Source organism: Haemaphysalis longicornis, unplaced genomic scaffold (genome assembly GCF_048455015.1).
Source record: "Haemaphysalis longicornis isolate Haplotype H1 unplaced genomic scaffold, Haemaphysalis longicornis Haplotype H1 scaffold_1, whole genome shotgun sequence".
NCBI lineage: Eukaryota > Metazoa > Arthropoda > Arachnida > Ixodida > Ixodidae > Haemaphysalis > Haemaphysalis longicornis.
In genome coordinates, this window is record NW_027526203.1 from 405,498,638 (window position 1) to 405,524,036 (window position 25,399).

At 47.1% G+C, this 25,399-nt stretch overlaps 1 long non-coding RNA gene and 1 other non-coding gene across 2 annotated transcripts; both read left to right on the forward strand.

Annotated features, from left to right (window-relative positions):
- The first annotated feature begins 948 nt into the window (after positions 1-948).
- On the forward strand, positions 949-3,677 carry LOC144172343 (uncharacterized). The gene is made up of 4 exons (XR_013323002.1): positions 949-1,031; positions 1,133-1,312; positions 1,499-1,649; positions 2,582-3,677. It is a non-coding gene; the product is annotated as an uncharacterized LOC144172343 (long non-coding RNA).
- A 17,352-nt stretch (positions 3,678-21,029) lies between these two features.
- Positions 21,030-21,102, forward strand: Trnat-ggu (transfer RNA threonine (anticodon GGU)). Its single transcript has one exon. It is a non-coding gene; the product is annotated as a tRNA-Thr (tRNA).
- Positions 21,103-25,399: the final 4,297 nt, after the last annotated feature.

Consider the following 25,399-nt stretch of genomic DNA (forward strand, 5'->3'; position numbering starts at 1 on the left):
CAAAGTTGTACGTAACGCGTTACAAGTAATCGCTTACTTGTCAATCACATTTTCCTGTAATTTTGTAATATCATCGGTTACTTTTTCGAGACTTTAACGTTTTATGTAATCCAATTACGTTGTCTTGTAATTGGTTACCGCTAATCAATTACTTTTTTCCTAAATCAAGTTGCAATCACTCTTCTACGGCAGGCCTCGTCCCGAAAAATGTGCGACCGCTCTGTAGGGACCCCCGGCCTGTCAGATGTCGCCGCAGTTCACGTCCCATTGCACCCAACTCGGCAGCTTCCACGCAGAGCCCGAAGGCGCAGCCGCCCGACGCTGCGCCTACCGGCCCGGCTGATCGGTCTTTCCTCGGTTTCCGTCCCTGGTGCTGTGCCGCCATTGCGGGAGGTTCTTGCAAGTTGCAAGATGACGTGAGCAGCGAGTTCGTTCTAATCAAGAAAGTAGTTTTCAACAGCAGAGCTGGTTAGGCCGACACAAACCCGCCCGGCGTAGACATAAAACCCTGGAACCTCGATAAAAAAGCCATAGTTAGGGAGGTCCGGGTATCGAACTCGGAACCGTTATGCCGTAAAACCGGCAACCAAACCAGTATGCTACCCCGAAGGCCCGAAGGGTACATGCTGGCAGCGGTGGGGAGCACTAACATGTGCAGCCAATCAGAAAAAAAAAAAAAAAATGAAACGATTTCCGTGGTCGGAATCGAACATGGGTCCCTCGCGTATATAGCTATAGGGCGAGTGCACTGCTACTTCGGCCGTACATGCAGCGCCTCCTGGCAGCCTCCGCGGCATATTTTGCTCGTACGGGGCCCAGCGAAGTCAGCCGCCGCCGGTAACAAAGTGTTGCGGAATGGCGCCTGTGCGGGCGAAAAAAAGCAAACCGGTGTGCTGTTGCGTCTACGGATGCCATAACAGCTACACCAACACTGCTTGGAAGTTGTCCAAAATCAGTTTTTATTCTTTTCCGTGGAAGCCATATGATGAGGAGCGCAGGCTGCGCTGGATTAGAGCTGTGCGTCGTGCAAGGTAAACAAGCGCGTTTGGCCTCTCTTTTGGTCCATTTGCGTGTTGTACCTGGCGTTATTTCCATCTTTGGCCTCGTATTTTTTCCCCTCGTTGGTTATTAGCCCAGACGGAGGCGTGTGGCTGCCGGTACGAGACAGAAGCCGAATTTGCAGCGCTCACTTTGTTGGCAACGCAAAGAGCTCAGTTGGCGGTCACCCTGCGTATGTGCCGTCCATATTTCTGGCGTGCTACGGGAGAGGCGACGGCGTTACAGCAGAAACGAAGCTCGATAGATATCAGCGGTAAGTGCACATTTTCTGGTTTATGCGCGTGTAGCTGTGTGTGCGCGCATTGCGTCGGCAAAGACTTTCGTAGTGAACCGCCGTCATGCAACATTATATTGTTTTGGATCCCTAAAATTAGTTGTAACAAAATTGCTGTGATTAACTGCGTAGCAATGCGTATCGCTTCCTGCGAATGCTTTTCAGTGTGCACCGCAGGGGTGTCTCGGCTGTCGCGGCAAAGTCGTTTGGGTCGGACGCCACGCCTGAAGCACCTGCAGATTCAGAAGAATCGCTGACCACCTTTGACATCACACCGCCAGAGTCGCCAGGAAATTGCACCACCTTTGCTTCAGCGGTGAGCAGGTGGTCTGATTGAATTAACCGTGTGGCTGGATAGTTTAGTACAAATACTTTTTGCTGTCACGAGAATTCACTGATGGCTATGGGAAACGAAAGTGCTTTCACAATGCGCAAACGGATTGAGAGAGAGAATTAAACACGTTTAGAAACAAACTTTCTATACTGAATTTTGCCGCAAGGCATAAAGATGGTGTAATGATTAGATGTTAATCATGAAAAATGATCAAGTGAGCATGAAATGATTGGCATCTCGTTTTTTAGGGCAATAATACAAAGGGAGGGAGCTTGGCTCCTTTTGCATGAGGTGTGACCTAGTGCAATTTGTTATTCGGTAAATTCGTTTGATATGGTACACTTCTGTGCTGGATACGCTTTTAATAACTACACTGCAGATTACTTCATAGTCCATATGTGTAACGCTTTGCGTCACTAAAGCAGAATGCAATTTCTCGAATTTAAATGCCTTTTGTATTTTGTGATACAAAAACCAACATCTCATGTAACATTAAATTGCATTACATGTGGTGTAACAGTAGAAGTTGCCAGCTCTTCGTTATTTCTTCTCACTGTGTGAAGTGCAACAATAACGACACAAGTGAGGAAATGAGGGAATATTCAGTCGTAGTGGTTTTAGTACAGATACGCTTTTATACGCCCCATATTTTGTATATGTCCCATTCTCCTTCACCCCCATCCGCATGTCAAACAAAAAACATACTCGGCTTATAAATGCACACAACTGAAATAACGTAAATGTTTGGAAGGACTGATTGTCCAACGTTTTTCATGTTTTCTTGTAAGTGCAGTTGCGCTTCACACTGTCAGACAATTTCACAGCGCTTAATATATGTAATTTGTCCTTTGTCGGTGGCATAATAGTGCGTGTAACGTTATGAACTCACTGTTTCTGAACATGCATATTTGCAGGGTACTCAGACAGATGAGCTCTCGTCCGGAGGCCGTTGCACTATATTCCTCTCCGTGACATGTCACGGAACAGCGTCCACGCAAGTGTGCCACACCGACACTGTGGACAGTGACGTGCAGACGAAAGTGGCGACAGCCACTGCATGCACCGGGCCAGAAGAACGGGCTTGTGTATTTCTTGGATATGATTCAATCAGCAACGGAGCAGCAGCAGCGCAAATGTGTTCGCGTTACTTCTGGCCATTTTATTCCCCGTAACTGTCAGGCAGATTGATGTCCCGGTTTCACAGAAGCTCGTGATTTTCTTGATGAAACTAAAGCTAGGAATATCATTTGTCAGTCTTGGTGTCCTTTTTGGCCTGCATAGGACAGCTGTAAGCCGCATATTTTTTTTTTTGTTTTGAGCAATTTGTTGACTGCGATGAAAGCGTGGATCCCAAAACCTTCCCTAAGCACTGTGCAAGCATCAATGCCTGGATGTTTTAATGTGCAGCACCCTCGCTGCCGGTATATCATAAACTGCACCGAACTAAGAACAAAGGAGCCACCCACTCTTGAACAACGACGTGCTCTTTTCTCTCACTATAAGGGGGTTATACTCTGAAGTTTTTTGATAGGAATTCTGCCGAATGGCATAGTTACGTTTGTGTCAGACGCATATGGTGGCCGCACTTCGGACACGCAAATTTTAATTCCAGATTTCTGCGCCGAATTGAGCCTGGGGATGTCGTACTGGCAGACAAGGGTTTCCCTGGAATCAGAGTAGCAGCGGAAGGCCAAGAAGGAATTATTGTTCTGCCGCCATTCTCAAATGGAAACGTACAATTTACATATGAGGAACTGCAACAAACGTACCACATCGCCGAAGTGAGAATACATGTTGAGAGAGTCATTAAACGAATCAATATCTACAACGTCTTGAACAATAGGGTTTCTGTAGACCTAATTCTTTACATGGGCAACATAATGCGCATGTGCTACATTCTCGCCAATCTGCAGCAAGCAATCCTGAATTTTAACAAGCTCGACAATGTAAACAGTGCTTGATCATGCATGCACCAGAATAAACTTTCACTTTGCCACAGTAAATGTGGTGTATAATACATTCAGTGAAATAAACTTACCAAGGTGTAGTACTATATTTCAGGTGTTGTGATTATTTACTTTTGTTTTCATTTTCGCTGTCAGCGCATCAAACCACTGTAACGAGGCTTGAAGTGGTACGTGCATTTTAAAGTAATAGGCTGAAGTACTTTTGAAACTTTATTCAGACAGAAGTAGTCTGGCGTACAGAGGCCACGGGCAGATGTACTGTGCCTGACAGCGGCCTACTACGCCTACCGTTGACATTACAGTCAAAGAAGAAAAAAGAAAGATGAGAACAGGTGCAACGTTATACAATTATTATACAGTCAAACCCGTTTATAGCGAACTGCAATATGCACCGCGATTAGTTCGATGTATCCAATAGTTCGATATAGCCGAACCCGCCTATAACGAGCTTATTGTTACGAGTTCGCAATCCGCGTGAGCCCCCCGCCCCCTCCCTAACTCCGCCATCCGCGTATGCAGAAACGAACACAGTACAGTAGCCATTACCAGACCAAAATAATCCATTTATTGCAAGTATGAAAGCTACTTTCCGCCTTAACTGCCCACGTTGCAAAAAAAAAAAAAAAACAGTGATTTTTGTTTTCACTTCTGTTTTGGTGGCTTCAACTAGCATAGCATTCTCTACACGAAACATTGTTTGCACCAGTTCAAGTCCGTGTCCTCAAAAATCTAAGAAGCATTTGCGGAGCACATCGACTGCCGAAAGCGCTTCATTATAAGCGTCGGACGGATTTCACTGGCGACATCATCGGGAACGTTGGCGAGCTCTTCCCACAGTTCACCGATGCTGCTGTTTTGGTCCACCCTCACTGACTGGGCGGGTTCCGTCGCGAGTCCCGCGCATCGGAAACAGTTCCGGAAAGTATTGGGCGTCACGTCGCTCCGTTCGAGGCGCAATGTCTCAGTCGCGGCTCTTGCTCCGTGGTCGCGGCCAATCCACATCTCAATCGCCGCTCCGAAATCATGCATTTCGGCGGCCATTATAGGCGCCCAGAGTTCGATATATCGGATGTGAACTTCGTTGTAAGGAATATGTTTCCCATGTATTTCCGTAACTGAATTATTTTTGTTCGATATGTAGCATAATTCGCTCTCTCCGGGTTCGTTATAGCCGGGTTTGACTGTAAAAAGGCAAGGTAGAGAACATCAGGTGTGCTACAGCAGCAGGAAACTGAACACACAGAGGTGGTTGCCTTTTTGAAGGAGGCGAAAAGCGAAAACGCCCATCTGGCAAGATTTCGGCGCACGTTAAAGATTCCCATGTGGTCGGAAATAATCCAGAGCCCTCTGCTACCGCGCACCTCAGAGCCCAGGTGTAGCTTCTATGCGTTAAACATCATAATCTACTCCCTCCGTCTTGCTTTACTTCTTTGCAAGGGCCTTTAGAAGGGGCGTAAAATAAAAACATTCCAGCTTGGGAATGTGTTCGGCCAGAAATTTGTTGTTTCGTTTAACTTCAACGGTGATGCTTTGTTTTTTTTTTTGTAATATGCAAAAAACAAGGCATCAGTGAGGTTTAATACGTAGAGCATCACCATGAGCTGGGTGTAATATGCGTGGCTGCTCTGAAGTGTCAGCTTGTCATCCACGTATTGAAGGAACTTTACGTGGCTGATGCCTTCCTCGTAATCTATGAGCATGCTGTCCTGCAAAACGAATGGGCACTTAATTTCGACCAGGCGGGTTGTTTCACCGGTGACAACGAGCCCATCGGGACTGCCACACAACCACGGCTGCTTTGGATGGACCACGAGTCCGACCTGCCGAGGAAAGTGAGGCAAGATAAGTTCACATTTTGTTGAGAACTGCGCGGAATGATTACCTCCTGTATAGGGAGTTCAAGGGCCACTGACAGCTCCTGGATTCGGCTTCGGTGTTTCTGCCTGCAAAAAGAAAAAAGAAATGTGCTCACGTGGACTGAGGAGTTTCCACGTGAGAAAGTTTGCTTGTTCAACAAACTTTCCTCTTCTTGGTAATACGACCTCTTTCGTGAAATTTAGTTTATTGACGTGCATTTAGGAACCTTATTTACGGCAAGTAGACGGGACGGATAGAGCAAATGTTTAAGCTTGTGAGCCCATACGTGAATCCTTACCGTAAGTTGTGGCTTGCGCCCAGAATGCGCGCGGTGCAGCGAGTGCATTTGCAAGTGCTTCGAATGCTTCCCTCCTCGTTTTGATGCGGTGGGCCGTCGTGCGGTGGGCCGTCGTCCGGTGCTTTCGCTCTTGGTGCCATCTGCGACAAAATATGCCATTTTGTATAAAAAGCACAACACGCTGTGAAGCATATAAAGGCTGCAGATATAACAAACCTGTCTACAGCAGCCTGGCCCCGGGTTAAAAGCGCGATCTCCGCTATCTCCTCCACGCTTTTTTCCCCAAACGTTTTGTAAAACGTTTTCTCTCTCGGCTCCACCATAGCGACCAGGTTACACCTGTTTATTTTCAGGGGTACCGTACTCGCCAACTGCATGGTTGCATATACGTCTCTCGCACTTCCTCGAGCAGCGATCTGACCGCCTCGACGCCGAGATTGAGACTTTCGTCTACAGCGTCCGTCGAAGCGCGGGTTGGATCTGCATTTTCGTCGTTGCTGCCCTCGCACGCGATCATGTCCGCGAACGCGCACCTCACGTCCGGGAATTGTGCATGTACCGTTTTCGGGCACAGTGGTTTGAGCACTGGTGCAGGCAAGGGGCGACCTGTACAAATCATTTTCAAGTTGAATAATGCAATACAAAAAAGCGCTCGTGAATAACTTGAAATGTTGAATAACTTGAACAATTCAAGAAAGCGCGCCTCGTACTTACTTGAAAACAGTTCCTTGATCTCCTTCTTCGTGTCCAGGGTCGGTCGCGCAGAAGGTTTTCCCCAAGCTCGCGGCAACCCGTGCAGGATTTTTCTTCGTGTCTGTTTATGTAGACGGTCACCGCCGCCGCGTGTTTGCACCAACCGCGGCAGCCAGCCTTGCAGGAACAGCTGCCTCCCAAAATGCGCCTTGGGTTCGGTGACAACTACATAAACAAAACAAATCACCATGTACGTGACATAAACACATTAAGGTATCTCAAATACAACTCACTCACCTCCAGCCGCACGTCGTAGTCGCAATTGCTCTTGATCTGAGGGATGCACTTGGCCACGATTTCAGACGGCGCCGTCTCGCTGAGAATTTCTTCTTTCACGCCGTACACGTGGTTGCTGGCCGAAAGTTTGATGCCGCGCCTGAAGCAACTGCCCTTGAAATACTCCTCAGGGCTCTCTTTTTTCTAAAACCGCAATACAGCACGCACGATCCACTGGGCGCCGTCATGCCAACACCACGGGTGGTGTTGGTCATGCTGGCCTTGCGCGGAGGCGGCTGAGCCATATAGAGAAAGACTGGCCAAGCTGCGTTGCACTGCGACGGTACGAGCAAAAAATGCGGCGCGGTGCCGGAGGGGGCGCTACTGGTTCAAATTCAGTGGCGCCTCCATACGAGCGCACGAGACCTATAATCGCAGTCCGGGGGCACAGATTTTACTCTGGTTTCGTAGCGCGTGCGTTGGCTTTGCACTTGGCCGCGGGTTCAAGCGCGTGCTAACGCGGTTTACTTTAAGAGATATGAAAACCCGTGGGCGGAACGATCCGGGCCTGCCAGTCATGGATAATTTTTAGCGGCAAGTTTAGAAATAAGGGTGAGGTGGTGACATATGGAGCGGAAACATGGGGCCTTACAAAACAATGTGAAAGCAAACTTAGGTCGGCTGAACGGAACATGGAACAAATAATGTTCGGAGTAACACTAAGAGACAGGAAACGAGTTTCCTGTATCAGAGAACAAACTAGAGTAGAAGATATCATTGTTCCAATAAAGAAAAGGGAATCGACTTGGGCTGGCCACGTTATTAGGCGAAATGACAATCGGTGGACTACCTGGGTGAAAGAGTGGACAGCGAGAGACGAGGCTGGGAAGAGAGGAAGGCCAATTACTCGATGTAGGGAAGAAATGAGGAAATTCGGGGGCAAAGAATTGACTCGAGCGGCACGGGACAGGAGCGGTTGGAGGTCAAAGGGAGAGCCTTCGCTTTACAGTGGTCCCAGTGGGCTGCTGCTGATGATGGAGATGCAACAGCCGGGTCTCCGACGACAGGAGAGGGGCGGACAGCCCCGCTGTTTCTCAAGCCTGGGTCCACTTGTGAAGGCAGCGTAAATTTTTTTCTTTGGATTTTCAACTGCGAAAGCGACGCTTCATAGAGGACGTGGACAATCATGGAAGCACTGCGCAACTACGAGCTGGTGCGCAAGGTGTTCCTACGTTATAATACCGCCCTTCCCTCTAGCGCATTCATTGAAAGAGTGTTCAGTGTAGCAGCTGACCTCTTAACGAGAAAACGGGGAATAATCGGCGACGATAACTTTGAGAAACAACTCCTGTTGAAAGTGAACAACGTTGACTGATTGATTGTAGGGTTTAATTAACGCGCCGACGCAACGCAGGCGATGAGGCGCGCCGTAGTGGAGGGCTCCGGATTAATTTTGACCACCTGGGGATCTTTATCGTGCGCCGAAATTTCAGACACACGGGCGTTTTTGCTTTTCGCCTCCATCAGAAAAGCGGCAAAAGTGAACAACGTGAACACTCTATCACATAAGCTACAGTAATCCTCCCAGCCTTCACGCAAGCCTCTAGCCTTCGTTCTACCATGCAAGCCACAGTAATTCGTTGTAGTTTGAGTAAACTTGTGGTGTTGTTTTACGACAATAACATTTTGCAGGAAAGTAACGCAAAAGTAATCGATTACATTTCTGTAATTGCTCAGTTACTTTTCTGGCGCTGTAATTGACGAATGTAATGAATTACATGTTAAATAAAGTAATTGTGATTGTAATCGATTACTTACTTTCTGTAACGTGTACGAGTCCGGTCAAAATCGACAATACGCCTCAACAGCAAAGCACCAGCGATGTTTTAAGCAATGAACGCGCCGATGTATTGGGCTGCCTTCGAACGACTACCACTTGCTCCCGCCTACGAAATGTAGTGCACAAATTTAATAACGGTGAAGTAAATCCTTTTTATCTTTTTTTATCTTTTATCTTAAGCCTGGTTATGTCCACTGCAGGATGAAGGCCTCTCCCAAAGATGTGCAGCTACGCATACCGAGTGCCTGAAGACCGGTAGTGGAATTGTAAAGTCGTTGGGAGGTTTTTAGCAAATGTACTCAGCCTGGGTTGCTAAATCCTTGTCTGGTGAGGGAATGCTGTTTGTGTCCCAGGGAGCCGCACCTAGTATGGTTGAACTTATCTAGTACAGCCTACAGTGGTATCTGGCGGCGTTATATACCGCACCAGGCAGCATTTCGAACCTGGTACAACACTCCAGAGAAGTAGCATGGAAGGTGCGTAGAGCGCGCAAGGAGAGCGGCAACGCTTCCCCACGCGCTTTCTTCTGCCCCGAAGCGCCCTTTTTTTTTTTCAAACATCGCCGGATACCACGGAAGGCTGTACTAGATAGGTTCAACCATACTGGGGAGGCTCCCTGGGACACAAACAGCATTCCCTCACCAGACAAGGATTTAGCAACCCAGGTTGAGTACATTTGCCTACAACCTCCTTATGATGATACAACCACACTATCGACCTTTAGTCCCCAGTAGCTGCATTGCCCCTTCCCAAGGTGGGGGGAAGGCAAGCAATACAGCAGAAGGTGCTAAGAATCTCGGTCCGGGTAGGCCGCCAATGGGAAGTAAATATATGTTGTATTTATTTGAAAAAAAAAATGCGATGGAGACATGCTATAGGTGTTTCATTTCCTACATTGTGCAAGACGTCACGTGGAACGCCTGAAAATCGCATTGACTTTAGCAAGCCTCATCCGCGTTTGTCTTGGGAACAGCGAGACAGGAGGGGAAGAGCGTGAGATGTGAGCGGGGAAAAAAAGAGACGCATTCACGGGGCAGGGGTGGCAGAAGACTATCGTCTTTCGATTACATTTGCAGCGAAGTGAGCAGATACGCGACATTTTAGGTGCGGAGTACCTTTGAACGCACAATGTCCGTCCGCGTCCATGCGCAAAGCATGTACAATCGCAAAAAATCACACAGGCACCGGCCCCGGCACAGGCACCGGCAGGATTCGAGTCTGCGTCGGGTAGACCCGACTGAGTTAGTGTCAGTCGTCTTACCCATTCGGCTACGACCGTGAGTTAATACCCGAGAGTCAAACGGCTTACTCCCTCGCCTGTAACGGTGCGGAGTACCTTAGGACCTCCCAATGTCCGTCCTCGTCCATCCTTGCGCACACCACCATCAAGCGAAAATCAATCGAAATTCGATTTGAGCCGTGAGTTGCAGTTTCATTGAGGGAATAATCAAGGGGCAACTCACGGCTCAAATCTAATGACGGTCGGGGCGCAAATTGGATGTCACTCGGGGCGCAACATGGATTTAATTTCGAGTCCCCGTACTCCGCACCCTCGCCATCATCCACGGAGTGGAGATGCTGCCATTTTTTGTTTCATTCTGTTCTAGTGTACCCTTGTGTATCCGGCGCTATGCTGTGTCCCGCACAGCTGTGAGCAGCTGGAAGGGCCTGTTTCAGACTAAGGTGCTCGATAAATGCCCAGAACCTTCTCGTAGCGCTTGCGCCGCCAGTGGCAACCGCTGTCCGTTGGGTACACTATAGGGCTCCGGCTGCAGCCACGTGAGTTCCTGCTTATGTACGAATATTTGCGTTAGACTGGTGTGTGTAGAATATTGAGCTAGCTGACGGAAAATCCTGCTCGTCTAACGGTCTCGGTTCCTTCTTGTTTTGCGACCATTTTTACCGTCTTTCGATCTTCGCGCCAACGTAGAATGTTGGAAGTGAGTATATCATGCTGGCCATTGGGGCACGTTTTTTTCCCTCGCGTTTTCGCCGCATCTAATGTATAGCGTCGCGTGCGAGCAGCAATTGTTACTTCCACCGGTTTCTCAGAATCTGAGTTCAAGCACCCACAGCGTAGCAAAGTGGCGGGCTGTTGTGAGAGAATAATATTTACCCCCAAATAGTGCATTCTCTCATTATATAGGCGCGCAGTACGTGTGAGTGCATGATGCCGGCCATTGTGGCCGTTTTTGTTCCCTCGCGTTCTGGCCGCAGCTAATGAGTATCGGGCGTGGAAACTGCAATTGTTAAATTCTCCGGTTTCTCAGTATCTGAGTTCAAACACCAAAGGTTAAGATAACTGATGGCACATTCGGAAAGTGATAGTGATCGCAGCTGTCGCTAATGCGGCTTTTTTAAGCTTATTCAAGGACAGCTGCGATTTTACGCTTTTGGAAGACCGTCATCATCATCATCATCATCATCGCCAGCCCATCTACGCCCACTGCAGGGCAAAGGCCTCTCCCAATAATCTCCAATTATCCCGGTCCTGTCCTAACTGCGACCAATTTATTCCCGCAAACTTATTGATCTCATCTGCCTATCTAACTTTCTGCCGCCCCCTGCCACTTGCCTTCTTTAGGGATCCACTCTGTTACCCTTAATGACCAACGGTCATCTTGCCTTCGCATTACATGCCTTGCCGACGTCCATTTATTTTTCTTAATTTCTACTAATATGTCCTTAACATGCGTTTGTTCCCTGTCTCACTCCGCTCTCTTCTTGTCCCTTAATTTTACACCTATCCTCTTCCGTTCCATTGCTCGCTGAGTCGCCCTAAATTTAAGTTGAACCTTCTTAGCGAGCCTCCAAGTTTCTGCCCCGTAGGTGAGTACCGGTAAGATGCAGCTGTCATACACTTTCTTCTTCAGGGACAATGCTAGACTGCCATTCATTAGCTGAGAATGTCTGCCGTATACGCACTCCACCCCATTCTTATCCTTCTAATTATCTCTGCCTCATGGTTGGGATCCGGGGTCACAACTTGGCCTAAGTAGATATATTACTACTTCAACTGCCTCGCCACCTATCTTAAACCACTGTGCTGTCCCGAGGTTATTGATCATTACTTTAGTTTTCTGCATATTAATTTTCAGGCCAACGGTTCTACTCTGTTTGTCCAGTGCGGTAATCATGCTTTGCAATTCGTCTCCCGAGTTACTTAGCAAGGCAACGTCGTCAGCAAATCTGAGGTTACTGAGGTATTCTCCATTAACCCTTACTTCCACCTGTTCGCAATCCAATGTTCTCAATACTTCTTGTAAACATGCTGTGAATAACATTGGAGAGATTGTGTCTCCTTGCCTGACGCCCTGACGCGGTGCAGCGGTGGCGTAGAGGTAGAGCATCCGCCTCGCGTGCAGAATCACCGTGGTTTGAATTCCGGTGGCGGGCGATTCCCACCGGATTTTAAAAAAATCCGCGTGTTGATAGAATTGCAGAATGAGGCATGGGGTGCGGCCTGACCCCGGCGACCATTGCCGGTAACGCACTCCCTCACCAGAGCAGGATTGGCCACCCTGGTGTAGTAATGGCCACAACCTCCCATGAATACGTCAATTGGAAGACCGTATGGAAGGTTAAAACGCTACCGCCAATCCATCCGTTTTTGTAGATCTCGACGACGCCCATGTACAATAAACGACAAGGGCCACCTAGGCATTATCGTATCAAAGCGATACACACCCGCCGGTTTATTTCGCGTACAACAGCCCTGACCGTGCTTTATTTACTCTCTTGCTCTGCTTGTCGTCACTCCGATAGCATGTAGGACCATGAAAACGATACCGAACAAAAATTGCAATTTTTCCTCAGATAAACGCGAAATTTCCCGGGCACAAGAAGTGCTAAGCACCGTCTGAAATTTTAATGGGCAGAATAGGAACAGATTTATTATGAAAACACACGTGCTACGGTTCTTTTTATTTTTTGAATTTTTGTTCTTTTCTTGTCTATCAAAATAACCCAGGTATGGAGTGCTGCCTGGTCCGGAAGTAAACACCATCCTGGATACCTGCACCCATGCCAGGAAGGCTCTTTGAGAAACAAACAGGACTCCCTCACCAGAGGAGGACCTGGCCCCCCTGGTGTAGTAGTTGGCCGCCACCTCCCATGACTAACCAATTAAACTCTCGGCCCTCAGGCCCCAGCAGCTGTAGAGCACCTGTCCACGGCGGCGGTCAGAATAGCGACAGCAGAGGGTGCTGAGAAACTCTGGATCCGGAAAGGCCGTCTCTGGAACTTGAACTTGGCAACGTTCAACGCACACACACTGTCTAGTGAGGGAAGCTTAGCTGTGAGGAGCTCTCGCACATTAAATGGGATATAAATAGGGCTAAGTGAGGTCAGAAGAACAGGAGAAGGCTTCATGGAGTTGAGTTGCGGGTATATTCTGTGCTACTGGGGACCTCACAAAAAGGGAGAGCACGGGGTGGAATTTTTGATCCACGGGGAGATAGCAGGAAACGTGGAAGAATTCTGCAGTGTTAGCGATCGAGTTGGAGTGGTTGTGATCAAGCTAAATAATAGATACAGGTTAAAGATAGTAGAAGCCTATACACCGACATCTAGCTACGATGATGAAGCCGGAGACAGTTTCAACGAGGACGTCGAGTTAGGAATAAATAAGCGAACAACACAGTTCACGATTGCAATGATAGGCCTTCCCGTCATGGCGGCTGTCTCGGTGTTCGCTTCACCGAAATCGAAGCTGACACGAATAAACAGAGCTGTAAGTAATTATTCATGCGGCGCTCGACAGTCGGATGTGCCATTCTATGATTAGTGGGCTCGTAGGCACTTATAGCCACGAAAAAAAAAAAAAAAAACGTAGCACAAAAATCCGTGTCAGTACTCCTTTAATTCGGAAGAAGGGAGACACCACATATTTTAAAAATCGCAAGCCCAGTGGTATGCAAGCTATTTACAAAGGTAATAGTTAACCGCATAAACGACAGCCTAGACAACACAGAAACAGGCTGGGTTGAAAAATGGATACTCTTCAATGGATCACATCCAGCTCATCAACCAAGTAATAGAAAAATGCGCAGAATATATTAAACCACTTTACATGACATTTATAGGCTATGAAAAAGCCTTTGATTCATAAACACCGCCACAGTGATGGACGCCTTAAAGGACCAAGGAATAGAGGAGATCTACCTAATACTCCTAGACGGCATATATGAGGGATGCACAGGAAGGATAATCCTTCACAAGCAAAGCAAAGCTAAAAGTTCCCGATCCGAAGGGGAATACGACAAGGAGATACCATCTCGTCAAATTCTTCACAGCGTGCCTGGAGAGGGTATTCAGGAAGCTCGACTGGGAAAACGCAGGATTACGGATAAACCTGGAATATTTGAGCCATTTGAGGTTTGCAGATGACTAGTCTTGCTCCGTGAATCGGCAGAACAACACCAAAAATTGATTGAAAAACTACAATCACAGAGATTACACGTGGGGCTAAAGATAAACACACGTAAACCTTAAGTAACGGTAAATATTGAACGCGCCCTTTTCAGCATAGGTAACGAAACAATGGAACAGCTTAAAGAATATGTCTACCTTGTACAGGCGGTCAGTGCTCATCCCAACCACGGGAACAAAATCCGGTGCAGAATTGGAATGGGTTGGGGTGCACACGGCGAGCACTTACAACTAATGAAAATTAAGCTACCTCTATCCCTTAAAAGAAACGCATTCAATCAATGCATCCTGACGGTGATGACATACAGACCGGAAAGTTGGCGCCTTACTAAACAACTACAAAGCAAACTTAGATCCGCCCAACGTGCCATGGAGCGAATTATGATAGGAGTAACGATTAGGGACAGCAAACGAGCAACCTGGATCAGGGAGAAAACTCGAGTAGAAGGTATCATACTCCAAATTAAGAAAAAAAAATGGACGTGGGCTGACCATGTAGTACGATGAACTAACAGGTGGACCACGAGGGCAACAGAATGGGTACCGAGAGACGGGATTAGGAGAAGGGGAAAAGCATTAACTTGATGGAGAGACGAAATAAGAAAATTCGAAGGCAAAGGACGGACTCTGGCAGCGCAGGAAAGAAGCGGGTGGAGGTCAATTGGACACGTCTTAGTCCTGCGGTGGACCTAAATAGGCTACTGTTGTTGGTGATGATATATAAACTTATTTTGAAAAACCGTCCCCAAAAAGTCATGCCGCTCCGTCCAACACTTTCATGCTCAGAAAAACGACACAATGAAATGCAAAGAAACTTCTTTAATCAGGGCAACTCCACTTTTGGTCGGCATGAATGTCAACTTCACTGGGTGAGCATTTGACTGCATGAGTTCTAAGAGGGGGCCCTAGCCGCTGTAAATAAGTTTGTTCTGCGTCCAGGATTTTGTTTGGGCCTTCAACATGCCTTTCGTGCCGCCTTTTACTCCGCCCACTTGAACGACCTTGCGTCGTATTTCCGCATTCCGGGATCTTGTCGTCCGCTCATCACCAGAAGCTTGCTCCTTGTACTCACTCGAAAACACCGCTGAAGGCTGCTCCGACATCTCTTCCACGCCGCCGCCCGCCTGTCCCGCGACCCGTGCTTTCTCCAAAGATAAGACTTCAGGGTGAACAGTCGAAGAGTCCCCGGTGCCCAGGCGTCCAAACTCATCCTTAGACTCATGGTAAAAGCCTTGTAGGGAGACTGTGGAGCCGAGCGCTCCAGTTGCCGGGTGTCCAGTGAGGTGCTGCATTGTTGCTTCCGACAGAGCAGAAGCTGTCCCCGATAAGTCTGCAGGGAACGTTGCGAGGTCTGTGGTTATTCCTTCGCCCCCGATGAGACTTTGGGAATCCGGAATGGTGATGTCGACTGGATGCAGGGTCTGGAACAGTGTTTCTTGGCTGACGTCCCAGCTTCCTCCATCTGCTGGGCGTCTGTTCACCTGAAGTGGACTGTCAGTGGCAAGCTGCCTGATGGAGTACCACGTGAGTTTAGAGGGTGGAGTAGGCAGATTTGTGTCGACCCCATTCATGAGAGCCAATCCTTCGGGACTCAAAAGCCCATGAACCGTGACTTCCTCGTTAGATGCCAGCGCTGTAGGAGTGTACTGGGTTGACATCGCTCCTGTCGCGTATTCTGTGTTTGACAGGGTGTACGGATCTCGCATATACACGACGACTAGCGGAAGCTTTGGATATACCATTCGGTAGCTGTACGACCAAGGTTGAAACTGGTGGCCTTGTGTTATCAGCTCCGTCACCACAGAACCGCTGGTATGACCTGATTCTGTGCCAGTCTCGGCGTATGCTGTCAGCGGGTTGAGTTGAGCTTCCGGGAAGTACAGGCTAGGCTGCGCTTTGAACCCGGTCAGCAGAGGTTCGCGTTCGGCTTCGGAGTACCGGTACGACTGAGCCATTGGAGCTGCCTGGGGTTTCACAGCTGGTTTACTCGTGGAAGCGTCGGAATTGGCCACTGCGGAAGAAATCGTGCAAAATAGAAGGTTCCTTCATTATGTTCTTGTGATTAGCCTTTTAGGGTTTGGGAGGACGGAAAATAAAGCTTTAGATGTTTATTTTATTCCCCTGTTGAGTCGTTTATTTCCTTCCCCTTGTACCTTTTCATCCAGCTAGAAACTTACCTGCACCTTACATGTGTTAAACAGTAATAAAATTTTGTTGCTAGGGCCAAAAAATTTTGTCAAACGACATGTGCACATGGAACGTGGGCCCATAAGGTGCTATTACCAACACGGTAGTATCTTCCCCTCCTTTCTCGCCTCCTTCATCTAGTACGCTGGTTGTTTTAAAAACCGTAGTTGATAAAAGAATAGAAGTTCAGGCGCATTTTCTTTACTTTTTGCTGCAACCCCTCAATCTTCGGAATCAATATCTATAATTTCTTACGCAGAGCAAACTTTATATACATTAAGTTTCGTTTACCATTTAGAAAACTCATTCAATCAGTGGCTAAACTCGGCAATTTGAACATTGCAACCTCCCTTCAGTAATCCAATGGAACCGTTTCATGGAGGTGATATCTAGCATGCAGCATGCTTTTTACCTTAAGTACGAATAAAGTAACAAACCCCTGGACAAAAACAATCTTCTTTATGAAGTTAACGATCAAATCTTGCTGCCCGTAGAGTGGCACTTCGCACACACGTACACACAACTACACGCATAGACTCACTCACGCACACACACGTACACCGTACACGAAGGCACACAGGTGCACAAGCACACACGAACACGCACACACGTGCGCACACGGGTATACACGAAGACACGGGCTCACGCATGCACAAAAAATTGCATGCACGCAGACAAGCACGCATACACACGCACGCACCCCCTACACGCGTACAGGGAAACACCCACGCATAACCCCCTCATACACACGCACACACGAACACACGCACACGCGCCCGACCCGATTAGGCCTAGCGTGGAGAGCCGGTGGGTACCTTAGTGTTACACAAATTATAACCCGTCTACAAACAGCTTCTGGTTGTGCTTGGCGATTGCTAAAGTGGACAGGGAGCGTTTCACAAATCTTTAAATCATGTTAGTTTATCTCGAACTGGTTTTATCCATTATACACTTTTCTTTTACTACGCGTTAAGTTCTAGCGCGAGGCGTTGGAAAACGAGTGTCTCGGTGTCTTAGTACTGTGACTACAGGACACGACGACAGGAGACGCCGACAGCCCAATCCCCTAAGGGGCTTCGCTTCTATTATTAACCGAGTGATAATTGACAGCTTTAACTGAACTCGAGGGCTGTTAACCCCCTCTCAGAATTTTTGGCGACTTTCCGACGCTTCAAAAGGGGCGCCTACCCTTCAGTCGCCCTTCAGCCTATTCGATGACACAACCTATAGCGCATTGTTGGCTATACTAGGCAGGCGAAGGGTGACTTGGATGAAGGACCAACTGAGCTACCCGTACCGAAGAGCGAGACGAAATTGCAAGTGCATCGAGTGAACGAAAGCATCGAAGACAAACGATACGTCAACCTTCGTTTACGTCCGCACGCTTACTTTGGGCAACAACGCCTCGTTGCGCTTTGTTGGAAACTAATTCATCAGATGGCACCACCTTCATTGCGCTGCAGGAAATACCGAGCACGGAAATTGCAACAGCTTGCAAAGACAGGTTCCTACCAGGACGTATGCCGTCGCTTCGACAAAGGTGTTTCGCTAACGTTAAACAATCTCCGTTAACTTTGACATGTTTAGGGTAGAATACATGAGACCAAATCTGCTTGTTTTCAGGAAAATGAACTCAACACTCTTGTGCGCGGAACCGGACGAAAACCGAAACCGAAACGCGCCTGAAACGGCCTCCTTGCGTAGGTTACAGCAATCACTCCTCCTTTTATTTTATTCCACTGGGGTTGCTCTTTATTCATTAGAAGTGAAAATTCGCAAAGTGTAGACAAGTATACCCCTGGATGCCCACATTTTAGACCATCTATCCCTTGGGCTAGGCGTTGACGCTCACGCCGTTCCTTCCCTGTTTGCTTTGCACGTGCTATGTCACCTTCGCGAACCAGCACTAGAATAACCCAAAACCTCTGTAGACGTCATCTCCAACCACCTGTCAGTGACGTTACAACACACCAGCTGCTCGGTAAGCAATCATCGTTGAGCTACGAGTATTGACGCACGCCCCTCGCCAAATCCACTGACCAATCAGCATCGAGCATTGCTTCTCACCCTTTGATTGCTTCACTTTCTTCCCCAAGAAACTTCCTTTCCTCAGAGCCAACCAATGAGCGTCGAGGGATTAGGCTGGTGATTTTAGGGCTAGAGCTTCATGAAATTGTAGACCAGTAGCATAAAGGAATTTCACATAACCCTAGGTTTCTTGGTTCGTAGGATGCACCGCCGTGGCTCGTATCACAATGAATCGCGAAACAGGATTCGTATTTGAAACGTGTACTTCATGGGGTCAAAACCTGTGCATTACATCTGAGTGACACAATATCAGCCTCCCGCTATGGCCTTACAAAGCTTCCCATGGTCTATCCGGCGACAAACGGACATTTCTTTTCGCGAATAAGCGTAAGGCATGAAGCTAAAGCTAATAACTCAAGCCTTCCGCTATTAGCCAAACTGTCATCATGCTCCCCCTGGGCCCCAATTGGCCCGCTAACCAGGACGACAGGCTACCCACAGGTAATCGATCAACCATTGCTGGCCTGTTGCTTCACAAAGAGTGGCAGACCTCACAGGTGGCTTTCTTTAGAGCCCAGCGATAGTAGTTCGGAACGCCGCCTAGCAGCGAGCATCTTCGCTCGCTTCAACAAACAACCAGTCCTGGCGACGATGGAGCAGAGATTTGGGATTCGTGCTGCTGGATGAGTTCAAAGGGGAAGGGGTTGGGGGCTTGCTGAGGTGTTATTTTCTTCTCAGTCTAATCATAACTGGGATACCTAGCGATGTAAATTCGTCAAACAAACAGATTTCTCCTAACCTTGTTTGGCTTCTCCTCAGTATAACGGTTTTTGTGGTGCAGCACGCTTTAAAGGCACATTTTCTTTGGTTTTAGACAGAAACGCAGAAGTAGCTTATCAATACAAAACTCTGCCTAGAGCGAAACCTTACAGTAACCATGTTTCTTTTGCAGTTTCAAAAGTATTTTAAACACCAGAAAGGAACTAGGTGCAGAACTGATCAATACGATGTTGTCTACTAAGGGAAGACACAAACGCAACTGCACCACGCTCTCTTTATTGCCCCATTAAAAATACACGTGGGTTTGCTTTACGAAAATACCCCTACATCCCCAATAATTGTGACAAATTTGGAAACGGAGTTCATTGACGAGGCCTTTCTAAATGTTTGGCTCTGGTGATGGGGGCTCCGCCATGAAATAAGGGCATGCAAATATGAAGTTTTGCATTGCATGATGTAACAATTGGTAATTTTTTGTGTTGTCCGCAATGATGCTTTCTAGTAAGAGATTTCCACTATGATGGCTGCATGAAAAGTGTTTTTATCTCGTTTCGATTTTTATGCTGCTTTCTTCCTATTTTCTGCATGTAGGAAGCGAGGTCTCATAGGTGTGTAAATTACCAACTCTGAGTTCTTGGTGTCAATTCCGCTTCCAATTAAAATAAAGCAGCAGGACTGTGACCAGAAGTGGGGCTGGTTGCATTTTTTGCTTGCGGTCCTACTCACCTTCAGAACAAACCGATGGGAAGTTCTTCAAAGACCTCGTTTTAGAGTTGAAAATCCACGTTGGCAAGTCCTCATAACTGCATCCTTTCTTATCAAGGATGTAACGAACACATTTGTTGTCCCTGCGCAGAGTTACGACAACAAGTTATTCGATTCAAAATTATGCAATATAGATTATGTATCACCTTCATTTTTTCATCCCGACTGCATCTAAAATAAATGAGGTTTTTAGTGAATTCGTTGGCGTTTCCCGCCATCCAGAAACATTTCAATGTATGTATGTACGTATAGAATAAGGGTTGGCAGCCAAGAAAACCTCGGAAAGCAAAGGGGGGAATGCGTTAGGTTATAGAAAGAGATGAAGATTTTTTTTGAGTCAGAAAGAAAGTGGTGAAAAAATGCCCGCCGGGTGAGATCCGAACCCACGACCTCCAGAATACCGGTCTGGTGCGATAACCACTACGCTACCGGCGGGGCTGTTTCCCCACCACTTTTTCGGGTATTTATGTTAAGGTATTTTTTGTTTCCTGCACTTGGGGGTGGTAGCCAGCGCCACTTGGACTACTCGGGGTGAAGCGGACCTTCTTTTTAACCCGCGGGCCATGACTCGAGTGTCTACGACATGTCGAGAGTGGTCGACCAGCGTTGAACCCTCTTAAGCTACCTTTGGCACCAAGACTGCCAGAACAGAGACCCTCGCTATGCATGTAGCGAATCAGAAATGGGAAATGAGGGGCTCAGTGAATTAAGACTGTGTGCAGGAAACAAAAAATACCTTAACATAAATACCCGAAAAGTGGTGGGGAAACAGCCCCGCCGGTAGCGTAGTGGTTATCGCACGAGACCGGTATTCTGGAAGTTGTGGGTTCGGATCCCACCCGGCGGGCATTTTTTCACCACTTTCTTCCTGACTCAAAAAAAAAAAATCTTCATCTCTTTCTATAACCTAACGCATTCCCCCCTTTGCTTTCCGAGGTTTTCTTGGCTGCCAACCCTTGTTCTGTCTTAATTCACTGAGCCCCTCGTTTCCCATTTCTGATTCGCTACATGCATAGCGAGCGCCTCTGTTCTGGCAGTCTTGGTGCCAAAGGTGGCTTAAGAGGGTTCAACGCTGGTCGACCACTCTCGACATGTCGTAGATACTCGAGTCACGGCCCGCGGGTTAAAAAGAAGGTCCCCTTCACCCCAAGTAGTCCGAGTGGCGCTGGCTACCACCCCCAAGTGCAGGAAACAAAAAATACCTTAACATAAATACCCGAAAAAGTGGTGGGGAAACAGTCCCGCCGGTAGCGTAGTGGTTATCGCACCAGACTGGTATTCTGGAGGTCGTGGGTTCGGATCCCACCCGGCGGGCATTTTTTCACCACTTTCTTTCTGACTCAAAAAAATCTTCATCTCTTTCTATAACCTAACGCATTCCCCGCTTTGCTTTCCGAGGTTTTCTTGGCTGCCAACCCTTATTCTGTCTTAATTCACTGAGCCCCTCATTTCCCATTTCTGATTCGCTATGTACGTATATATATATATATATATATATATATATATATATATATATATATATATATATATATATATATATATATATATATATATATATATATATATATATATATATATATATATATATATATATATAAATACATACACACAGAAAGCAAGGCCGGCCGTCTGCAACGCCAAGGGACGCGTAGGGGAATAGTTAGGGGAATCTATAGTTCAAGCGAGTGGTGTTCATGGTTATTCTTGGCAATGTCTGGAAAACAGGGGCAGTGTACAGCTGGAGTAACACAGAAGGGGATTATATAAATAAAGCAAATAATGTTCCTAACTACGTGGCATGATCTCGAACACTGACCCTGCTACTGCACTTGATGACGCTACTGCTATCGCATGCCAGCTGTAATTGGAGCCATTTGGAAAGTGGAAAACACTTGGGAAATGACAAAAACTCCGTAGTAGATAGAGCATTAATCCCTCCTTAAAATAGGATGTACCAAGGACAATTTTAACAACGTGGTATCAAAGCATACCGGAAAGACCCGGGCGAGACAAAACGCTCCCCTCTAATTACTGCAAAGCTAAATTTCGACTCAAAATTTTTCGTTATATCGGGAGTGCTTTGCACACCGAAAGGGCTTTTATTTGCAGAAACGTCGTGCTTCGGAGATGCACTCGCATTTTCGTAATTTGTAGAATTTTGTGAGAGGTTTAAGCACAAGAAACGCGGCCACAAAATGACTATAACAGACCGGGAAACCGGTCCCGGCGAGGTGCCCCTGCACAGTCGTCATCCCTGCATGTGCGCTCTAGGGCAATTAGTTTCATTTAGTCATTGAGCGCGTGCGCAGTTCGGAGTGCCGTACTGGGGAGGGTTCTTGGTCTGCTATGAGCATGTTTTGAGAGAGTACGAACACGGGAAGTGGAGAGGGCGCGCAAGCATTTTTTAAAGGTAGGGTGTGTCACACGGCTCGTTACATAATAGCAGCATATCACAGAAGTCAGTAAAAAAAAGGTTACGCACGTGGATACTTATAATTATGCGCATATTGCGAGAAGCGGCAGCGCCAAAAGGCAGAGTTATATGCCATTCAATCAAAGAGCTGGTGGGCTAGCACATAAACTACCACCTCATTTTTTTTTCCATATTTCACTCAGAACGAACAGTGTGACCTCAGATGCCACGTGGGTGAAACCACCCCGTGAGTGAAACTAAACCAAACTATTTAGCTCCAGCCGAAACAAGTTCCGCGAACTGGAATTGCAACAAAGTACCTCCCTCTGACGCCTGAATTCACCCCAACGCGAAGGTGAAGCCTTCGTGAAAGGTTCATAGGCATTTCCGAAAATTTATGAGAAACATGGACTCCAAAGCAGAAGCATGATTGCCAGTGAAGCCGGAATAATTTACGCGAGATACTCGCCGAAGCATTTTCAGTGGTACTGCATGTATGTTTCGTCTCCTCTCGAGAGCTAAGCGTCCTCTCTCAGTGTTTTTACGACCCAGAAACTTTTGGCTTGATTCAGGAACTTTCTAGAAAGGCTGCTCATACATTCGTCAGTCCCAAACACTTTCCCTGCAATGTAATGTCATCACATACCGCATAATGAAGAGACGTGGGAAACCCCACTGTCAAGTGTATTCCGTCTTCTGTCCTGACACCAAACGTTCTCACTGGCCTTGATACCGGATCGAACGACCTCCTCATCAACTGCGTACTCCATAGGTCCTTCGTGCGGTACAGCTCGGCCGGGACGAGGCAGCTCTTCAGCCCGACACATGGCCTCACCTTGTCCTAATATGGGCGTCTTGCCTTCGTCCCATCCTTCTGGTTTCTTTCCCGGACCACCAGGGCACTCATATATCCACAACGCAAACATGGGTCCCTTAAAATAAGGTTTTATCGTAGAATGCAACTTATGCCTTGCTCCGCACGTACGTCCACGCGCATTGCCATCGTCATCATCCTCACGCACGTGAGGAACGGTTCGCGAGTACGATCGCAATCCTTTTCGCATAGCTCACAGCAAATGTTCATTCTACTTTTCACGACAGTTCAAAGTAGAATGAGGAGCAGGATTGAAACCCCGCTTGTTGGGACCGACAATTGAGTAGAATTACACCAATTTAGGAGCATGGTTGTTTTATAGGAGGTAGTGATGAGGTGCAATCAACGCACCCTTCAGCTATGATCACAATAGAAATTATTACGTTTAAAAGCGGAATTAACCCTGATTGTTTAAAAGAAGTAAATGTGCCCTAAATGTTTGAACCGTAGGGAATCCTGGGAGAGGTATGCTTGAACCGTAAAGCGGTATGCAATGAAATAGTCAAAAATGCAAACTCCGCTAAAAAGCACACGCCAGGTTTCGAAAGTATTAGTTCCTCTATTTTCCCTTTGGTCTCTTTCACGCTTGCAGTTTGTTTAAGCATAGCCCCAGAAAGATGCCTTGCCGCAACCTTGCCGCAATACCAAGCTGGCTCCTCCATCGTGAATACGGTCCTTCCTCCACGGGAGCAAAAGGTTGTGTACAGGAGGGTTTGAAGCGCTTGTATCATTGAACAATGGATATTTCAGTGACGCAGGAGTAACTGTACAATTATGTTCCCCACGTATTTCATTCTTTGTCAAGTATTAGGTCGCTGTTTCTGCTAAAAGATCTCCACTTTGTTGTCGCAGTGACTCGCCCGGGCTTTCGATTATTTGGATTAATTTTTTTGTAAGAGCAGGTTCGCCTGAAAGAGAGAACCAAGCCAAGAGCCATCGGAGGTAACCAAAGCCCGTGGAATGGGGGATCGTGAAAATGGCGGCGTGGAGGAGAAGTGATTAGTGCATATTACGCAATTAGGGGAAATCTGCGTAAGGTAAATAAAGGCTCAAATCCGTTGAACCACTTACAAGCACTTCTCAGTGGTTCCTCTTCGTGTTATTATGCAACGTCTCCGCAAAGAGCGCACAAGGTGCTTTGCGGTACAAGTGATGCTCTGGCAGCGACCTGCAGGTTACGCATTGCATTAATGGCTTGGACACCATTTCATGCAGTGCTTGTGCACCCTCTCCTCCAGAGAAGCCTGCCAGCACATTCTGTGGCATCTAGTGGCGTCTCCAATATCACAATGTTTTACTCCTGTTCGCCTCCCCCCATCCCCTTTTTTTTCTGTCGGTCTTTCAGTTCACTGTATTAAGCCACATCTGAAGTAACAAGCTCTACCGATAGGGGAAGGGGGGGGGGGGGGGGGGGGGGGCTGACATTTTCGGTTTCTATTAAAGGTCTCCCTCTGTCTCTCTCTCTGGTGCCTAAATAAACACTTGCATTATTCATAAAAAATCCGAAGAATCAAATAACGTGTCTTTTTAGATATTTAAATTGGTCTTTTTATAAATTTTTAAATAATTTTTAGATATTGAATATTTTCTTTATGTGCGGACGCTCTCATACTCAGCTGCAACACTTTTCTGTTGGAACCTAAAGGAAATCAGAGAGAAAGGGAGATCGTGTGTGAAAGAGACAGGGAAAAAGAATGACACACTAAAGCATCTTACCAAACTCAATATCAGCATAAGGTAAGCTTATTGTTTGTTGTAGACCCAGAAGTCGTGTCCTAAATCAACCGTATTAACACGCGGTGGAACCAAATCGCTCGTAATTCGGTTTAAATTTACACTTTCTGCGCCAAGGTGAAAGGGAAAGTTGAGTCTCCGAGATGCCGCAAAAGTGCGCATAGGGCCGTTTTGATGAGTGCACGTAGAAATAAATTGTGGATGTCATTACCGTCCGGACACCTCTCATCCTGACCACCTCCCCTCTGGAACGCTGTAACAGAGACAAGATACAGTAAACCATCGCGGAGCGGCGGCACTTCACTGATTTTATATGTGAAGATAGTTTTCGCTCCATGTATACGTTCATTTCACCGCGGCAACATAGCATGCGTTTTATCTCGCAATTGCATTGCTGTCACGAATCAGGTGAAATCCTCCATATTTCCGCTACTTGACGCCAAACGTCGAAAGATTAACTTCCGTACGGCCGGCACATTAAAAGTACCTGAAACGCATCCAAAGCAATGAGGAAGGAGCATTGAGAAGCCAGCCTTACAATTTGAATAGAAACCTATATACCGGACTAGCAAATGCCCGAATTAGTCACA